Below are 7808 nucleotides of genomic sequence, written 5' to 3'. Positions count from 1 at the left end.
CATTATTGAGGTTTTGCTGAGTGATTTGAGGTTTGATATTTGGATTTGAGGTTCATGACCTAGTCTACAAGGTCTAATAGTGATTGGTTTGGTTGACATAACAAAGGAAAGAGGAACATATTAGTAAATTACTTGTTTGAATAGTAATCTCTTATTGTAGTTGAAATTGCATGTTTGGGCAGTGGGCTCATCTTTCATACATTGTACTACAACTCCTAACAGGGTTGGAATCTCCTAATAGGGATTCAAAGTCTCCTACTAGGGACTCATATGTACTAAATGTTGTAATAGACTCTTAATAGGTTCCATCTTCTAACAAGGAATATCTATATTAGTACATCATCTTGTGGGCATCATTCCCATCAAGGTTTTCCCTCTGATCAAAGGTCTCCCTAGTCAACATATCTAGTGTAATTGTCTATGTGAATCTTTGTATGGTTGTTGTTTACTTTGGTTGAATGGTTAAGTTTTTTTAAAGAAGATAAATGTTTTAATTTTTGGATAACTTATTCACACCCCACCCCCCCCCCCCCCACCCTATCTTAGTTATCTTGGTGGACTATTGTTTCTAACACAAACTACACTTGATTTTAGGTAAAAAATTTGCATTCCCATTTAACAACATGTCTTTTTTTTATAATCCAAATAATCTAACCATAGAAAATCTCTCATAATATTTTATAGGTTGTTAGATTGTCAATTAGAAAATTTCTAGGCTAAGGAGAAATAGATGTGATGAGAAAATAAAACTTTCTGAACTGCTTGATCGCTACATGCCAAAGAAACAACATGGGTTTGACATTTCAAATACTTCTTTTCTATTTTCAAGAAAAGCATGTTAGAATATATAGTCCAACAATATAATAAAGGGGGGGTGAATGATTTATCCAACTAATATCACAATTATTAATCTTATTAAACTTTAATCATATGAGCAATATAATAGGAAACTACAATAAGATACTCATACACAATTAACACCAGATATGTTAACTAGGGAAACCCTTGATCAAAGGGAAAACCCTAGTGGGGATGGTATCCATAAGATGATGTACTCATATAAATATTTTGTGTTAGAGGATGGACCATGTTAGGAGTCTATGAATACATTTAGTACATATGAGTCCCTATTAGGAGACTTTGAATCCCTATTGGGAGATTCCAACCCTATTAGGAGTTGTAGAATATAGTTGGACCCACTGCCCAAATAACTTCAAGGTTAAGATCAATGAATCCATTGTCCAAATGACCTTTGTATTATTCCTTGCAAAATAATATAAATGAAATGTACTTCCTTCCTCTTCCTCAGTCCTTTCAACCAAACTTCTGCTCCTTTAGATCTTGTAACCAGATCACAAAACTCACATCCAATAATCCCTTGGATTGCTTACTTGCATTTAGTAAGCACTTTTCTCCTTTTTGCACTTCGCAATTACTTCAAAACAAGGAAAACATATTTCCTTTATATCATATCTTCAAAATAATTCCTTGAGTTGGCCTTGAGGCTTTCACAATTAATTATAATAAGATAATTAAATAATTATAATTACAAACTAGTACATTTAACCCCAATTTTTGACCAAAATTTTTGACCATCTATTAAAATGTTTTAGATTGGTCGAAATATGCAAGGAAAAATATCTTTTTTTTTAAATCCATGCCCGTGTTGGTCAAATTTTCGACCAACACGGGCTTCATATGTTAAAAAAATTTTTAAAGTGGGAAAAACTCATTGTTGCTGAGGACAAAAATGGAGGAAGGGTTTCATAGGTTGGAGGAGGTAAAGGTGAAGGTTTTTGAGAAAGGGGCATCTATGTATAGGGGGTGCATGGAGACAGGTGTGGTAGCGGCGGTGTTAATGAAATTCTTGCAATCAATGTTGTCGTCTGCTAATGAGGAGGCCAAGTTAGGGTTGAAGATGAGAGTGGCAGTGTTGGTTAATGAGGATGGGGTGTTTTGATAATGCAGGATCTGTTAATTGTTGGTTTCGACATCACTAGTGCAACAATAGAATGGGCAATGGTAAAACTCATTCATAATCTAGATAAAATGGAAAAAGTCCAAGGGGAGTTAGAGGAGGTTGTAGGTCATAGTAAAAGAGTGGAGGAATCTTATATTGATCATCTACCTTACCTTCATGCAATGATGAAAGAAGTGCTTCGACTGTATCCTCCTGGTCCTCTTTTGATCCCTCATAAAGCATCAAGATCTTGTGAAATAGGGGGTTTGTGATCCCCAAAGACACACAAGTATGGGTTAATGTGTGGGCGATTGTAAGGGATCCTGTTATGTTGGAAGGAGCCTTCCAAATTTATGCGAGAGAGGTTTTTGGAGGGAGAGGGAGCTACTGTGGACTTTAAGGGACAAGATTTTGAGCTTATACCATTTGGAGTAGGTAGAAGAATATGCCTAGGGCTTCCTTTGGCTGATAAGATGCTTCATTTAATTTTGGCTTCACTGGTTCACTCCTTCGACTGGAGTCTTCCTAATGGAATGAGCACAAAGGAACTAGACATGGACTATATATTTAGAGTGGTATTGTGGAAGAGTCAGAATTTGGAAGCAATCCCACTACACCTGCAACATCACTTGTATTAATTCTTCAATATTAAGGTAATTTCTTCAATACGTTGGATCACAAAGTCTAATATGATAATGTCGTTTAGAATGGAGGTTTCATAACAGATTTAGTAAGTTGACTGACTTTCCCTACAATAATTTTATTAGTGTCTAAGACTCTAAAGTATCAAGAAAAGTGACATCTGTGTACACAACATAGTGAATGAGGGCTACCATTTCTTTCTCAGGTGTCACACCTCTGTATCAAGAGAGACATACCCATACAACGTAGACCCTTCCTGCACTCTACATGGCACTACTTCTGTGCATATCAATGAATTTGAATGCAATATTATAATTAATTTTTGCATGCAACTTCTTACCATTATATACTTATTTTTGTTTAAATTAATATGATCATAAACGAGTTTGAAATTTGTATTAGAAAGACTTTGAGATTTTTATATGGTTTTTGTAATGTAATATGGGTCTTATTCAATGTTATACCACTTCTCTGAGTGTGTTTCATATTGTTTCAAGGAAATTCAAGGAAATTTGGATTTATTTGTAGCTACGGGTTCTTGTGCTTTGTCTTGATAATAAAACATGTAATTGGCACCGGATGGACATTCTAGATTATCTACTTTGAAATGTGAATTTTTTGACATATGGGGTGAAAACCTCTAATGTATCCTTGGCATGCACTGATAATAAATGGCATATTGTTATCCTGATGTCCAAGCCCACAAGTTATGTGGAGTAACAATGGTTGAATATCGAACTCTCTGAGAGAACCTTGGAGACATTACGACTCATTTATTGGATCTTTATTACTAACTCCTGTTTAAGATCCATGTGGAAGGGTTTGGGTTTATCACTAGTCCATAAATATTGTCATGCATAAATGTTAAAATGCCAGTATCATTACTATTAACGAAATATATTTCCACCAGGTTTATAAAACTCTTTATAGAGTCATTTACCAAAAGCTCTCTATTAATAGGCTCTAAAAATACTCTATTAATAGACTTTAAAAATACTACATTTTCAATAATGAGCATTTATAACTGATATAGTACAAGGCTAAAAAATCCATTTATTTAGATTCTTTTTTTTTTAACGCTACTAACTCTTCAAAGCCCTTTATTCATCTAGCTCAATTGCAAATGTTCTGCTCTAGAACACAAACATTTACGTGCTTTAATTCAATGGAGAGTGTTGTATGGGGGCGTTTCTGAATTTATTCAGGTCAATTGCAAATCAACAGCTCTGTGTTGGTCTCCAGCTGCAGCATCTACAGGAAAGATGGCCTTGATTTCATTCATGTCATCTGCTGTCATTTTTACCGAGAGAGAAGATATTATCATCCAGGTTCTTCATCTTGGTGCTTCCAGGAATGGGCACAACATCATTTCCCTGGTCTTGAACCCATGCAAGAGCAACTTGGCTTGGGCTGCACCCTTTTCTTAAACTGATCTTACTTAGCTTTAGTAATAGATCTTGGTTCCGCTCAAGATTCTCACCTTAAAACCTCAGATTCCCCTGTTTAACAGATCAATTATTATGATATGAAACAATCAACAATGACGAAATCAAATCAAATTAATTTTCACCTTTATTGTCAGTCTTGTCATGTAGATTTTTGTTTAGATTTTACTTTGTTGTTTAGTCTCAATGTTTGAACTCAACATCAGATCATCTTTAAAATGGTACAATTATTAAATGGAAAAAAAAAATCCTATCCTTTACCTTACGAAGTCATTATCTGTCACACTTTGAAGAAGTTTTCCTCCTGTGCTAAAGAAACCCATGCCTAAAGGACTGTATGGAACAATCCCAATCCCCAACTCCCTATGAATGGAATAAAATGAAATAAAATAAATATAAGTAAGCTTGTATTCCTTATCTAAGTTCAAATGGAACAAAGTTCAAAAAAAAATCTTATTAAAAACTTCAACTTTTGGTATATACTGTCAACCCAATTCACAAATATTTATTCTCAGTTCTCTGCAATCTATAAAGTAAACATTGAATCACTGACTATTGAGGTATTATATCATCACAACTTTTACCTAGAGGTGGGAATAATTTGGGCCTTAGAATCCCTACTCCAGAGAGACCATTCAAGTTGCACAACAGTGATTGGATGCACTGCATGGGCCCTACAGATTGTTGAAGTAGAGGCTTCAAACAGACCCACATATTTTATATTTCCCTCTTCTACCAACTTCTTCAGTTCACCCATCTATATAAAAGGAAAACTGATTTGCTTGTTATCAGATTTCTTATGTTTTGCTAGGCGTTGGTAAAGAGCCAGAGGGATACAATCTTTCCCTCCAAAGCCATACAACCTTGATTATTAGACACATATTTTCTAGTGAAATTAGAGGTTTGAAATTTTGATTTTGTTGTTTCTGAGAAAAATTCATTGACTCATGTTACATTAGCTTCATAAGAACTCATCTCTCATGACAATAAGTTGGAGTAGTATTGCACTTAGTGACCTTCTAGAAAGGTTTAATGCTTCACCTTATGAGCATCATCTAAATGTAATGAGTACTATGTGTTCCATTCATTCTTATTAAAAATGAGTTCTTTTGAACCACTATTAAAATAACTTGTGTCAATGCATTTCACTAGAAAACCACACAGTTGAATCCTTGTAGTAAAATCACAATTTGACTTGCTATAGAAAATATTTCATACTTATCAATCTCAAGAATTGATATGTAAAATATATTTCTCACATCAAATCAAATTCAAGATTCAACTATGTAGTTTTTGGAGAAAAACCATTGACCAAAATTTTATAAATAAGATTAAAATAAAAAACCTGTCATAGTAGTACAGATTTTGAATCTTAAAACTTACAGCGCCATGAAAAAATAGTATTTTGGTGCAAGGTTAAGGGTTTGGAATCCGAAGACTTATAGTAGCTTCTATGGGTACAGTAATATCCACCCTATGCTGGTAATAAAGATCAATGTAGTCTATATCAAGCCTCTTGAGGCTTGCTTCACAGGCAGCCCTGACATATGCAAGATCTCCCTTCACACCAAATTCTCCATTACTCCAAGTCAATCCAAACTTAGTTACAATATGCACCTTCTCTCTAATACCTTTTAGAGCCTATTTAGGAAGGAACAATAAAAGCATTATGCATGGTGTTAGAACAAGCAAGCTCAGAGAATTAATAGATTAAGAAATGGAAATAGTACGAGCTGGAAACAAGATGTGCATCTTTTGATCAATAAATGGTTTTAACAAATGCATATTTTGAGTAATATTGATCACTTTTCAGTGATGGGTTATATAGTTTTCAGCTATGTAAGGATTTGGTACAGTTGATGCTTCCGCAGCTCATAATTATGTTATAATGTTGAATTACTTTTCAGAAGAGTCTTCTAGTGTAGGCTGGAAAAGAAACGTTAGAACTTAAGTATAAACACACAAGAGAGCTTGTTAGGTTTGTTTACATGAATGATCCAATGATTTCCAAGATGACACAAAATAAAACAGCATGTATGGTAGAACCATTTTTTAAATTGTAAAGTGAAGCTTCTCGACACCTAACATATAGAAACTGTTATCCAAATTTGCTCATCTACATCACCACTTATCAGTTACAGCAGTAATCTTAAACTATATCATAGCAGTAACTGGGAGCCAGGCATGCTCAAATCAACATGTATGGTAGTCACAATCAAACATGGATTTCAAGAATTTTTAAGGAAATTAAAGCATTTCATTTTATTCATGCTACCTATCCAAGAACCTTGAATGGCACAAAGAAATCTTACTCCTTTTGTCATATATTCTATCTTGGCTATATTTATAAGATGTGTCTGTATAATCTTTTGTCTAACATGAGAAGTCATACAAAATATTTGGAAATACCTTCATCTCTGAGTTACAAGGCATAGAATCATGCTAAATTGCTTTAATCCACCTTAGGTTCAGATTTCTTGATTATGCTTTGCAAATATTGATACACTGTTATCCTCTTTTGTAAATCCAATTTGACATTATTTTATTGGTAGTTGCTATGTATTATGCATTAATGGTAGTCCATGTTCGGAGAATGTAATCCCATCTTTGTTATATGAATAGAGTTCGCATAAGAGATGTTGGTATGGTTTTTATAAAGCAGGTTAACAGCTCTGTCTTCTAAATTCTTTCTTATAAATGGACATTTGGATATGGTGATAGTAATGAAGGGTCTATATTGGTCAATATGATTGTGTTGGAACAGACAAGCAAAGGAAGTAATCAAAGTAATTAAGAAACGCATTGCCAATAAGAATCCTAAGATCCAAATTCTTTCTCTAACGGTTAGTATTGAATAATATTATAAATTTCCATATACATTTTGATTTATTTTAAGTTATCATTATTGAGATATTTGGTTGAATTCTGAGTGCAAAAAATTTACTATAGTAAGAATTCATTTATGATTGACTTTGATGGATAACTTTGATTTAATATTTGCCTGGTTATTTTTGCAGCTATTAGAGACACTTACAAAAAATTGTGGTGATATTGTTCACTTGCAAAGGATGAAGCAGCCTGCCTTTTGAGGGGCAAAGAGACTACCAAGATGCTCCTCCTCAGGTTCAAGGATGCCCGTGCCAGAAATAAGACTATCAACTCTAATTCAAGTCCCAATTTTCTCTCTGATTCTGAGCCAAATTGTCTCAGGAATCATTTCATATAGTCAAAAGTCAAGCTGGGAACATAGTATCTCAGCTCTAATGCCCATGTCCAAAATGCTGAACTTACCTCCAGAGAAGTCCTCTTACATTGGAAGTAGGATTTCCAGCCTGAAAAATGTGCACATTACTCCAAGTAAGTCCATGGGTTAGGGGAATTTCGAAGGTAAAGACAATGACTCAACTGTGGAGATGATATGCAAAACCTTAGTTTGAATGTGAGATGGACAAACAGATTCCCCTTTAGTCTACCCTATGGAACTATTATCAATTATCAACCATACAAATCTTTTTATCTCTTAGTTGCTACCTTTTAGAAGGAATTCAACTTAGGTAATGAAGGTCACTGAGTTTGAATGTGAGATGAGACACAGACTCATTTACTATTCGGAATATCCATTCATATGGAGCTCACATGACTTTTCAACAATGTGCCAATTTATTTCTCATAGTTGCTTTACAATAAAATTGTAGTAGCTCTACACTTTATAGTCTGCATTCTTAAAAAAAACTTATGTAATGTGGTAAAAAACATTTGTG

General features: G+C 34.2%; 1 pseudogene; it reads right to left on the bottom strand.

The window, feature by feature from the left end:
* Positions 1 to 3764: 3764 nt before the first annotated feature.
* On the bottom strand, positions 3765 to 6462 carry LOC149559624 (putative aldo-keto reductase 2; annotated as a pseudogene).
* Between the last annotated feature and the right edge of the window lie 1346 nt (positions 6463 to 7808).

Source organism: Cupressus sempervirens, chromosome 4, assembly GCF_028749045.1.
Source record: "Cupressus sempervirens isolate cs-2001-9-10 chromosome 4, ASM2874904v1, whole genome shotgun sequence".
NCBI classification, from domain to species: Eukaryota; Viridiplantae; Streptophyta; class Pinopsida; order Cupressales; family Cupressaceae; genus Cupressus; species Cupressus sempervirens.
The sequence above is the reverse complement of the archived record's forward strand: the minus strand, read 5'-3'. Positions and strand labels throughout refer to the sequence as shown.